The sequence below is a fragment of the Aethalodelphis obliquidens genome, unplaced genomic scaffold (assembly GCF_003676395.1).
Source record: "Aethalodelphis obliquidens isolate GAN/ISIS:26980383/991018 unplaced genomic scaffold, ASM367639v1 scaffold6, whole genome shotgun sequence".
Taxonomy (NCBI): domain Eukaryota; kingdom Metazoa; phylum Chordata; class Mammalia; order Artiodactyla; family Delphinidae; genus Aethalodelphis; species Aethalodelphis obliquidens.
Window position 1 is genome coordinate 57,981,280 of NW_020837950.1, and position 12,753 is coordinate 57,994,032.

The 12,753-nt window shown below is 42.6% G+C and overlaps 1 long non-coding RNA gene across 1 annotated transcript in view; it reads left to right on the top strand.

The window, feature by feature from the left end:
• Positions 1 to 4,572, top strand: part of LOC113619088 (uncharacterized) — a 29,915-nt gene extending 25,343 nt beyond the window's left edge. The window contains exon 3 of the long non-coding RNA XR_003432275.1: positions 916 to 4,572. This is a non-coding gene — a long non-coding RNA (uncharacterized LOC113619088). The remainder of the gene's footprint in view (positions 1 to 915) is intronic.
• Positions 4,573 to 12,753: the final 8,181 nt, after the last annotated feature.

Genomic DNA, 12,753 nt, shown 5'->3' on the forward strand with positions numbered 1-12,753 from the left:
AAACTTAAAAAATTGAGGGATTTAAAAATAAATATTTACTCCATTATATTTGTTATTGTTATATCAGTCCTTACTTCCTAACGTTACCAAGTCCAAGCGTGAACTGCGTGCAACACGACCGGCCGGTAAATCAAGAAACCAGGTGTCGGGGCAAGGAATAGTGACTTTATCTGGAAAGCCAGCGGACCGAGAAAATGGCCCAAAGAAGCATCTTAACCAGTTAAAAGTCAGGCTTCTTTTACACTAAAAGGGGAGGGGGCGTGGCTGGTTGTTCCCAACGTCTTGGTGCGGAATCCTTTGTTCTTGCCGCTGTCCCTGTGGGTGTGCTCACAATGCTCCTATCAACCTCGCACAATTATTTTCCGTTCTGCAACTTTGTATCTTTACATGAAGGGTACCTTTACATGAAGGGAAAAGTGTTATATCTTTAAAGGTCAGAGCCTTGAGGGCGGGCTATCAAGTATATTTCAGGATCTAGGCAACACTGTTTCACAAAGACGCACAGCTTGCAGGACTCAGCACAGGCAACAGAGAACAATGTTGGCGCTAAAGGAATAGGTCCAATATGGAGTCAGGTTTGTTCTCTCTCACACTAGCAGTCTGAAATAGCAGCCAATTATGTGGCCGGTAGGTCATCTTATGTCTTCACGTGATCTTTAAATACCGTTTGGCTTTATTTTAAGATTATTGCTAGTAACTCAGTTTGCTTAAAAAATTGAATTAGCCTTTTATTTCTGTGAAGAAAAAACCTCAACACCCAGAGCGTGCGTTAACTTTCAACCTTGGGGAAAGCACAAAATAAACAGCAAGTTGATAATATTATCTAGTAAAAGTAAAACAAGGGGGAGGGGCGCGTGGGGAGAGAGGGGCGGGCAGTAATCAAATACCAAATGGGATTTGTTTTGTTTATTTCAGCACTTATGGAGCATCGGTGAGAACTCCCTCCTTCAAAGTCAAAAAATATCTAGCACCCGAAAAAAATTAAGTCTGGTTCTTTCTAGATAAAAGAGAACAGGATTTAAGTGAGTACATACTTAAGGTTAAGTGAGTAAATCCTTGCGGGGTGAGGAGGTAACCACCCTTGTGGAACTTTGGAACTTTTGTTTTTTACTTGAAACGCAGCAGCGGCGTTAAGTTTTCTGTTCCTTGCTCGGTAATCGGCCGAACCTGCGTGCAAGGCTGCGGACACCTTGTTGGGTCCGGGACGGAGGGCGATGATGCTGTGGAGGATGTGATGACGATGTGCAGAAATGAAAGCGATGACAAAAGCTCGCGAGGCCTGAGCGCTTCGGTGGCCGGGCCGATCCTGCGGCCGCAGAGGCCCCGGGGCCGCCGGGCCAGCGCGCGGCGGGGACGGCGGGCGCGTCAATGGGCCCATTCAGGCGGGCGCGGCGCGGCGCGGGGGTTGAGAAGTTAAGGGGCGGGAGGTGGCGCGCCGAGGCCGCGGCCGCGCCATTTGCATTTCAATGAAACCCGCCTGTTGACTCAGTGCCCGGCGCTTCCGCAGCTCCCACCAGAATCTGCCTTTGTTGGTTTTAGCTCCGGTCAAGTCCACTTCTTGCAGCGGGGGAGCCGCGCTCATTGAGTTTGTGTAGTCAGGCAGAACACTCGACAGGAAGGAAGGAGGAAGGGGTGCTCCGCGCGGCCATTGTCTGGGCAACCGGGCTTAAGCAGCCGAGTGACTATTTAATCTAGAAGGTGCACTTGAATCCCTTGCAAATCCTCTCAGTGTGGAGCAGGGGGCACCCAGACAGGGACAGATGGTGCAGGACCCCTTTGTTTAAAAATATGGAAATAGGCTTTTTCATTTACTTAAGGTAGCCCCGCTCTTTTAACTGTTGCCATTCCCCCGTGTTGCATTGTCCAGGAGAGACCCGAACCGGCTAATGGGTCTGGTCAGCCCTGCCCGAGCGGCCCCACCTTTTTTTTTTTTTTTTTTTTTTAATGTAGTAGCTGGAAGTGAGTTTGCTATGTTTGGCATAGTTACAGTAAGAACCCCTCTTACCTTTCTGGTGTCTTCTGAGTTGGGCACAGAGCAGCCCAGGGAAGTTTGTTTAAAAGTCTTGCAAGATCTCTTTTCAGAGGCCCCCTCCCTTTCTTTTTTCCCCGTTAAGCATCAAATTCAGAGGTCTCAGGGTGCTTCACGTGCAGCGAGGGGCGGAGGGAGAATGTCTTGTTCTCAGTGTCTTCTTGCTGCTCTGCCGTGACCTCTTGGGCCATGAAGCACAGTGAAGGGTGACCCACTTGGGTTTCCAGAGCCGGAAGGATGCTGTGGCTCGGGCCGCACATGTGGTTCCGCTTCCACAGCTATAATTTAGAGTGTGTTCAACATCAGGCTTTGGAAATGTGCACACATGAGTGCAGTATATTAGAAACGTGGAAGATTCTGCCTACAGAGCCCTTGAGCTTGCTGACATGTCACAAGATGGCTTTTCTGATTATCCTGACGACATAGAGGACTGCATTTTATCGGGTGTCGGGGCACATTTGGGAACATTAGAGCACACCCCAAGTTAGTCGGAAATGAGGTCAACCAACTGTCCACGCATGTGACCTATTTTTCCTGTCCTGGCTTTTGTTCAAAACATGGCAGTCATGGTCCTGCCGGACTCTTCTAGCCACGGTAATACAAATCAATTAAAGGAAGAAATTTGAATAGATAACTGGTAAAAAAAAAAAAAAAAAATCAGATAGTTTTCCATTTCAGCACAGATTATACAGGAAGCAGATTATTGTCTTGTGGTTTTGAAGGTAGGATGAAGTTGACACATTAGAAAATAGATTGTTGAAGTATTTTAATCTTGAGGTGTTTAAATGTTGGGCATCTTAATACATTTATATAAAGAAGCAGATGTCTTTTTGGTGTGTAATTCAAATCAAACGTTTGACTCTGAAATGCTCATAATCCAACTGTCTCTTACCTGCCGCGACTGCAGACTCTTTGCCCTCAAGTTGTTCTGACATGCTGTCTCTAAGAACATAGACAGTGTACATACAACACCTGGATCTGTGAATTAATTACTACCTAGGCCACCACCAAGAGCCTTTCTAAGTGGCCAAGTGCAAGGATCTTCTGTTTCTTATCCAAGTATCAAAGCCCCAAGTCCATGAATTGACACTTTACTATGAATTCCTGCTTCATTTCGATTTCACTCAGCCATTTTAGAGGAGAAAAGAGCCAGAATCAGGTGTCCCCCAGCAGGTGTAGCTTATAATTTATATTTTTTGAAGAAGAATCTGCCTAAGCTGGTTTCAAGTTATCAAAAGACATAGAAATTAAGAAGTTCTAAAAAGATGTAGGAATTAAAACTGGGGGGGGGAGGGTCAGTGATTTTACAGGCTTAAGCATTGCTCAGTAAACAAATTTGTTTAGAAGTTCAAAAGTCAAAAGAGAGCTTTGCTTGGAGTTTGAAAATTTTGTAGGTTTTCCTTCCAAATGGTGAAAAATGCAATATGATATTATTATTATTCCACAGGCAGGTGTGAGCTTGAGCATATTAAGTTTCTTGGCTTTCTTTTGATTTTATATAATGAGCCTTTCGTTGGACTTCATTACAGTGATGGTCTCCCTCTCCGATCCTGAGTTAAACCATGAAACCCCACATACTCTCTGATATTTGTAATTTCGTTTTGGTTGGTAAGTGAATTTTGGCGATAAAAGTGTGAAGCCACAAGTTCCCCAAAGCATTGGACTGCAGTGAAAAGGAAAGTACCCCATCTGGCAAAGATTTTGGTTTAAGTTGAACCTGAGGCTTCATGCTCACTCACAGTTCACAAATGATGCCCACTCACCTAGCCCAGGGGGATGAGATTGGGGGCACCCACATTCAATTGGGTGAAGGATTCTTAGAATGTTTCTAAGACCAATGTGTTGTATAGGACCAACCTGGGCCTCTGTTGACGATCAGAGAATGAGACTGTGTATTCCCATAGGGAACGGCAGCTTCAGCAACTGACCCTATTTATGGGAGAGGATTTGGCCAGCAGGGGACATGAATTCAGAGACTTTCGTTATGAATCAGTTCCTATGAGACTACCACAGCTGGGCTGAAGGTGTTCAAATTGAAGTGTTACTTTTAGTTTCTGCATCGCTTGGGTTTGTCCAAAATGAAAGTACTTATGGTGACTTTCCATACCAGACAGAGGATTGTTTAGAAGTGCACCAAAGTGCACCAAAATTTCCATTTGGGTGTGGACTTAGTTTAGGAAAGTTCTCCAAGTCATAAGCTGTTTTCCCCCAAAGCAGGACACATTCCCAGATGCCAGCCATATACTGTGCTGTGTCTTACCTGATCTCTGCAGTGGTTGACGGTATTGACTGCTTCCTCTTTGAGAAGCACCTTCCTTGGCTTTGATGACAGAACTCTCTCCTGGCATTTCTCCTACCTCTCCGGCCTCTCCTTCTTAGGCTTCTTTGCAGGCTCTTTGCCCCTTTGCTCATCCCTTATTGTGCTCTTGTGAGGGTTCTGTCTTTGGTTCTCATCTCTTCTGTACATTCTCCTTTGTGAGATTTCTAGGAGACCTTTCTTTTTTTTTTTTTTTACATCTTTATTGGAGTATAATTGCTTTACAATGGTGTGTTAGTTTCTGCTTTATAACACAGTGAATCAGTTATACATACACATATGTTCCCATATCTCTTCCCTCTTGCGTCTCCCTCCCACCCTCCCTATCCCACCCCTCTAGGTGGTCACAAAGCACGGAGCTGATCTCCCTGTGCTATGCGGCTGCTTCCCACTAGCTATCTACCTTACGTTTGGTAGTGTATATATGTCCATGCCTCTCTCTTGCTTTGTCACAGCTTGCCCTTCCCCCTCCCCATATCCTCAGGGGAGGACCTTTCTTAAATACACTGTGTCCTCCTGCCTCAGGGCCTTGAACATGTGGTTTTCTCTGCTTAGAATGTTCCTTCTCCAGATACTTGGCTTATTTCTTTATTTAGTTCTCTACTCAAGTGTCACCTTTCAAATGAAGCTTCCCTTGTTATCCATAGAAAATAGCAGGTATCCAGTCAGGGTCAGGACCGGTGAGGCAAGCAATGTGCCCAGGGCACACAATTTAAGGAGGCAAGTTCAGGGTCAGCATCTGAGAATGTGTGCCTCCTTACGTTTGGTACCCTGGGCATCTTGCCTCACCGGGCCTGACCCTCTACCTGTACTGTCACTCTCTAGTCTCTTAGTTTATCCTTCTTCACAGATATTATTGTAACTAACATATATATATATATAAAATTGATAATTTTATGTCTCTCCACTCTTGTCCCACTCACACCATTAGAATGTGGGCCATGTTGGAGGAGGGCCCTTATCTGTTTTGGTTTTTGCTATATCTCCTGAGCCTAGAACAGAGCTCAGAATGTAGTAGGTATTCATCATATATTTATGTTTAAATGAATATAGTGTATAAATGCCTATCACTCATATTATTGATGACTCAAATGCACAGGGACTACCCTGGTGGCGCAGTGGTTAAGAATCCGCCTGCCAATGCAGGGGACACAGGTTCAAGCCCTGGTCTGGGAAGATCCCACATGCCGTGGAGCAACAAAGCCTGTGTGCCACAGCTACTGAGCCTGTGCCATAGAGCCTGCGAGCCACAACTGCTGAGCCCGCGAGCCACAACTACTGAAGCCCGTGCACCTAGAGTCCGTGCTCTGCAACAAGAGAAGCCACCACAATGAGAAGCCCACTCACTGCAACGAAGAGTGGCCCCTGCTTGCTGCAACTAGAGAAAGCCCGCGCACAGCAACAAAGACCCAACGCAGCCAAAAATAAATAAATAAAATTTAAAAAAAAAAAAAAGAACGCTCAAATGCACAAAAACAAAGTTTGTAAATGGACCTCTCCCCTTGGGTGTTCCACAAGCTTTTCAAACTCATTGTGTCCAAAACTGCATTTATCACCTTTTACTCCCAAACCTACCTCCCACCTAAGTTTTCTTAGTAGCTGCATCTAGCTCAGATTAAAATGCTAGAGATGTGGTGACTCGGGCCTATCAAGTTTGTTCCCTAAATAACTCGTGTCTTCCTCCACCTCCCTCCCTGCTGCCCTGCTTTAATTCGGGCTCTCCTCCCTCCTGGAAAAACTGGCAGTCCCATCCAACTGATCTCATGGCAAATAGCTTCTTGTTCTCTGCTTAAAACTTCTGGCACGCTGCTGGGAAGTGAGCTCTCTGAACCACCTATCTGATCATGCCACTTCCTTATCTTCAAATCCTTCCCTGTAGCCCTGTAGGTTTGAAGATACCATTCAAATTGCCATCGGTCTGCTGACTCTTGCCTGGGAGTCTCCTGCTGTGCCCCGACCTCTCTTCCTGGTCTTGTGATCTACCCTCCCCCCCCCCCCCCCTTCTCCCCCCCACACACCGCAAGGCACACACTCGGTGCCCAGTCACCGAGGATTTGGAAGTTTGGAATACTCTATCCTCCTAACTGCTGCTCTGCCGTTGCCTGGCTAACCTCTACCTGTCCATTCATCCTCAGCGGAATGGGCAATTTGAGCTTCCCTCTGCCTGTCAAGTTGTTTTGTAATTTTCTGTTTACCTACCCCGCTCCCCGTCCCACTGAGAACACCTTAAGGACGGGAACTGGGTCTTTCGTTTTTGCACACCCAGTGTAGAGTGGACCCTTCATGTCGTTTGTTGAATGAATGTATAAATTCATTTCAAGATTATTTTGTTATGTAGGGTAAGGTATGGCTCTAAACGACTTTTTCCTTACTTGGTATCTGTTGATTCCGACATTATTTTAAAAACTCCTTCCTTACTCCCTTGCTGAGGAGCTTACTTTGTCATATGTTACATTCTTCCAAATAGTTGTATGCAATTCCAGTTTTCCCTTTTGTCCTCTTGATTAACATATCCATTCCTACATCAGTAACACTCCAGTTTAGACTTCCTCAGCCACTGTTTTACCAGGATATTCCTGGGTTTCATCCGTGTTTATTTTCCTAAATACATTTTGGTATCGGATGTTTTATTGATTTTTTTTTAATGCAAAACTCCAGTTAGAGTTTTAATTGGAGTAGTTAACTGAAAATTAATTTTGAAAGAACAGAACTCCTCTTCATTTTAACCTCATTGTGAGGTTGGTTAGTTGCTAGTTTAAGAGTAATCAGATAACAGAAAAACCACATCAAAAACTGGCGTCAGGGCTTCCCTGGTGGCGCAGTGGTTGAGAGTCCGCCTGCCGATTCAGGGGACGTGGTTTCATGTCCCGGTCCGGGAAGATCCCACATGCCGCGGAGCGGCTGGGCCCGTGAGCCATGGCCTCTAAGCCTGCGCGTCCGGAGCCTGTGCTCCGCAACGGGAGAGGCCACAACAGTGAGAGGCCCGCGTACCACACACACACACAAAAAACTGGCGTCAAGGAGTTCCTGGTGGCCTAGTGGTTGGGATTCCAGGCTTTCACTGCCCTGGCCTGGGTTCAATCCCTGGTCGGGGAACTAGATACTGAGTGCCACAGAGCACGGCAAAACCAAAACCAAAACAAACAAAAAACACCAACCAAAACCTGGTGTCAAGTGACAGCCACATTTTTAAGCGAATCACTCTACTTCCTCATGACAGAATTCATAGCCTCGTGCTTCTCATGTCATTATATGCTCTTCCCTTCCCAGGAATATATGACCTGTCCAGCAAGCTAACATTAATTGTCTTTTAAAACTCCCTGAGATAGGCAATGTCTTTCATGTACCATTTCAGTGTTAGATAGAATATTATGGGTGGAATATTCTTCCCTTTGTCCAATCCTAGTATTTGAAAACAAATTCATCCTATTTTCTTAGTGGAGACGTGAAACAGCTGGTCATCATCCCGTTTCTACAAACTTTCCTTATACTTTCAACTGGTAACAGGGAAATGCCTCTTTAGCTCAGTTTGTCTGAACATTTATTTTGTGGGACCTTCTAAACATCCATAAATTTTACACAAACCGTTTGAACATTTTACATGATTAATCTTCTATTGTTTATCTAATGCAGGACGCCGCACACTACCCGAAACTCCGATTATAAAGAGAGGGCCATAACCTTGGGGGAGTCTGGGCTTAGTGTTCACTGTGTCATCAGCCTTTCTCATCCCCTTGTTTGTATTAAGGGATTAAAATCATAGTCATTTTGTTTTTTGCCTTGCTTATTTTAACTCTAGTTTTGTGTGATTTTTTTGTGTGTGTGCTGGGAATAGAGTCTAAACTTTCTAATTTAAGCAAGGGGTTTATGAGCCCCTGGGGCAAAGATTTCATTCCATAGCCTTGAAGTTGGAAGCAGGGAGATGATTTGGTTCATTGATTTCTCTTCTAAGTCTGTTTCTTTCTAGTTCTCTAGCCCCTGATCCCTATCTGCCAGGGGAGTAGTTAATAATTTTTACTCATATCCTCTGGCTTTCAATTAATAAGTACTCAGGTGATCTGATTTAAGGCATACTTTAAGTTTGTTTAGCCACTTCCATGAGCCCACAGCTGCAATGTATTTCAGGTAAAGTCATTGATAGTGTATAAGGATGACAAAACTTGGTTTACATTATCATGAAATTACTTAATTTTTGAACCTGGTTAATTTTACAAAATTAGATATGTTTCTTAAAAAGTTACCTAGAACCATAGCCATGGAAATCCATTCTCACTTTGACTTCCACGCGGTGTATTTTTTAAACTGCTTGAGACAGCTGAGTTTTAAACCACTGTCAATCAAAAACAAACAACAAACAAACAAACAAACCGAAAACAACCCAACTTACCCAGTTGGACTGCGGGTTGCCTCCTTTTCCTCCAGTTCTCTGGCAGGAGAAAACAGTGTCCTATGCAGAAACATGAACAGTGCAGGTCAGTTTTTAAACAGAAAACAAGTTTATATACAGTGAGTGCATTCAGGGTGCACGCCCAGGGCTACATAGGTCCGGTCCAGCACATGTGCAGAGTCTGTAGGAGACTAAACAGAACACAATGTGTTTGTTCTACAGTAATGACTTTGGAGAGCTCTATACTTATTTCAGGGATGCTGCTATTACTGAAGATTATTTTTTTGTTTTTTGTTTTTGGAACTCTCTAGGAAATGCTTTTAAACTTTCTAACCCAAAATATTTCCCAAATCTGTCCATTTATTGTCATCCCTACAGCCCATGTCCTAATTTAGATGCTTACCATCTCAATCTTGATTATGGAAACATCTTCTCAATTAGTTTTATGCCCGGTTATTATACTCCTACAATTAATTCTTTGCACAGTTGCTAAAATTATCTTTTTTTTTTTTTTTTTTTCCCTGACCATATCCCTTAACATGACATTCAAGGCTTTCCACAGTCTGGTCTTGTTCTACTTTTCTAGCCTTTTCTTCTCTCTGTCCTCTTCATACATCCTATTTCCAGCCAGGTATTAAAATTTAGACTGACCCTGCATTTCCATTTGCCTGGAACAGTCTGGGTTTACATCTGCTGTCCTGGGGTCCTGTCTAGTTTAACATTTTTAGCACTTTCAAAGGTGTCTTAGTTTGTTAATAAATTATATGGCACTCCTTGGTATATTTTTTTTTAAGATTTTTTTTTTTTAATGTGGACCATTTTTAAAGTCTTTTATTGAATTTGTAACAATATTGTTTCTGCTTTTATGTTTTTTGGCTGCAAGGCATGTGGGATCTTAGCTCCCTGATCAGGGATTGAACCCACACCCCCTGCATTGGAAGGCAAAGTCTTAACCACTGGACCACCAGGGATGCCCCGCTCCTTGGTATTTTTAAACAGCTTTATTGAGACAAAATTATGTACCATTAAGTTTATCCACTTAAAGTGTACAATTCAGTGGTTTTTAGTATATGTATGGAGTTGTGAAACCATTACCTTAATGCAAATTTAGAACATTTATATCACCCCAAAAAGAAACTTTGTACCCATCAGCAGTGATTTCGCATCTTACCCCCACTCTCCCCATCCTATCTCCCAGCCTCAGGCAACCACTAATCAACTTTTTGTCTCTACAGATTTGCTTATTCTTAATATTTAACGTACATGGTATTTTACAGTATGTGTTTTTTTGTGTGTGTGTGTGGCTTCCTTCACTTAGCATAATGTTTTCTTTTTAATAAATTTATTTATTTTTCTTTCTTTATTTTCGGCTGTGTTGGGTTTTCGGTGCTGCGTGCGGGCTTTCTCTAGTTGTGACGAGCAGGAGCTACTCTTCGTTGTGGTGCATGGGCTTCTCATTGCCGTGGCTTCTCTTGTTGCGGAGCACGGGCTCTAGGCGCACGGGCTTCAGTAGTTGGCGGCTCGCGGGCTCTAGAGCACAGGCTCAGTAGTTGTGGCGCACAGGGTTAGTTGCTCTGTGACACATGGGATCTTCCTGGACCAGGGCTTGAACCCGTGTCCCCTGCATTGGCAGGCAGATTCTTAACCACTGCACCACCAGGGAAGTCCCTAGCAGAATGTTTCTGACATAGTATGTATCATGTGTCAGTAGTTCATTCCTTTCTATGACCAAATTATGTTCCATTGTATGGCTATACCACATTTTATCCATTTATCAGTTGAAGGACATTTGGATTGTTTCCAGGTTTTGGCTACTATGAATAATGCTGCTGTGAACATTAGTGTACAAGTCTTTGTGTGGATATATGTTCTAATTTCTCTTGAGTATATACCTAGGATTGGAATTGCTTGGTCATACGCTAACTACATGTGTAACATTTTGAGGAATTGCCAAACTGTTTTCCAAAGCAGCTGCTGCTCCATTTTATATTCCCACTGGTAATTTATGAGAGTTCCAGTTTCTCCACATCTTCATCAACACTTGTTATTGTCTGTCTTTTTTATTATAGCCATCTTACATGTGAAGTAATATCTCATTGTGATTTCAATTTACATTTCCCTAATATGTAATGATGTTGAGCATCTTTTCAAATGCTCGTTAGACATTCATTTATCTTCTTTAGAGAAATGTCTATTCAAATCCTTTGCCTATTTTTAAATTAGGTCATTTGCCTTTTAATTATTGAGTTGTAAGGGTTCTTTATATAGTCTAAGTCCCTTATCATATATATGATTTGTAAATATTTTCTTTCAGTCTGTGGGTTGCCTTTTCACTTTCTTGATGGTCTCCTTTGAAATTCAAATATTTTTCATTTTGGGTTAGTCTGACTTACCAGTCTTCTCTGATGGCTTGTGCTTTTGGTGTCATATCTAAGAAATCATTGCCTAACCCAAGGTCACAGAAATTTACTGCTGAATTTTCTTCTAAGAGTTTTATAATTTTAGAGCTTTCATTTAAGTCTATGATCCTCTTTGAGTTAGTTTTTGTGTATCATGTGAAGTTAGGTGTCCCAATTCATATTTTGCTTGTGGATTTCCAGTTGTCTTAGACCATTTGTTGAAAAGACAATTCTTCTTCCATTAAATTGTCTTGGCCCCCTACCTCTATGCATTTTTATAGTTTAATTATTTATATTATAGCCTTGGGATAGAATTGTTTTATATTATTCTTCTCTTCCTATTGACATCTTACTAATTAATTCCTTTAAGATTATATGCATATATATATAGATATATGAATATATCGATATCATATATGGATATATACATATAGCTATATATATGTATGCCACATCTTCTTTATCCATTCATCCGTCGTTAGGTTGTTTCCATATCTTGGCTATTGTAAATAATGTTGCAATGAACGTAGGGGTGCATATATCTTTTCAAATTAGTGTTTTTGTATTCTTCAGATAAGAATACCCATAAGTGGGATAGCTGGATCATATGGTAGTTCTAGTCTTAATTTTCTGGGGACTCTCCATACTGTTTTCCACAGTGGCTGTACACAATGATAGCATTTTTGAAAGAATTTCTCCAGATTCCTCCACTAAGGAGGACAATATGAGGTGTAAGATCAGGGTAGGAGTTATGACTGAGGGATATTGCCAACCATTCCTTTACTCGCCTGTCGTGGTGCTTTCCTCCCTACTCCTTGGCCCATGAGCCCAGGTTTAGTGCCAGTATTTCATATGAGACACCAGAGGCATCATCTCCAGAAGATCACGTTTAGAAAACCAAGCCACAACTGGGAGAGCACATTCTGTTTGGGCTTTTCCTTGGTTACTAGCAGAGCTTAGTTGATCATACTTGGCTGTCATTATTTAGGTTACTTTGGAGGACAGATGGTGGCAGAAATCTGAGGTGGTTTGTGCTAACAGACTTGTGCCTTATATGGATGTTATAAAAAAATATACTGCTCTTTTGCAGGCATCTAGGATCTCCTGGTCCACAGCTATAAAGGCAAACCTAAAGAGCTAATGGTCAGGAAAATCAGACTCAGCTCTAAGCCTGTGCTTAACCAGGACTTGTAGTGTTAAGGCAACTAGTGCTGAGATAGTAAAGTTCTATTGTAACCTACTGTCCAGAGATGAGAAAACACCCATGTTACTGGGTTCCAGTGTCACAATGAGAGAGCTCACTTTACACTACCATGTACTCTGGGGCTGTGGTTTAATCCACAATGTTACTGAATCCCCGGAAAAGTTAGTTGTGGTTCTCATATGGATTTTTACTGTATTTATTCCAAATAAAAGCAACAAAAATTAATAAGACTTTCGTAGATTGTCAAAAGAAGAGTTAGTCAAGTTCAGCACTGTATAATCACATCCTTCTCAAAGTATGTATGTGCCCTCTGAACATTGGCAAAGCAACATTACAATGGGGGGAGGGGCTGAGGGGGAGTTTGGTGTTTTGGAATGAGTGAGTGGTAGCCAGATAGCATAAATGGCAATGAAAACT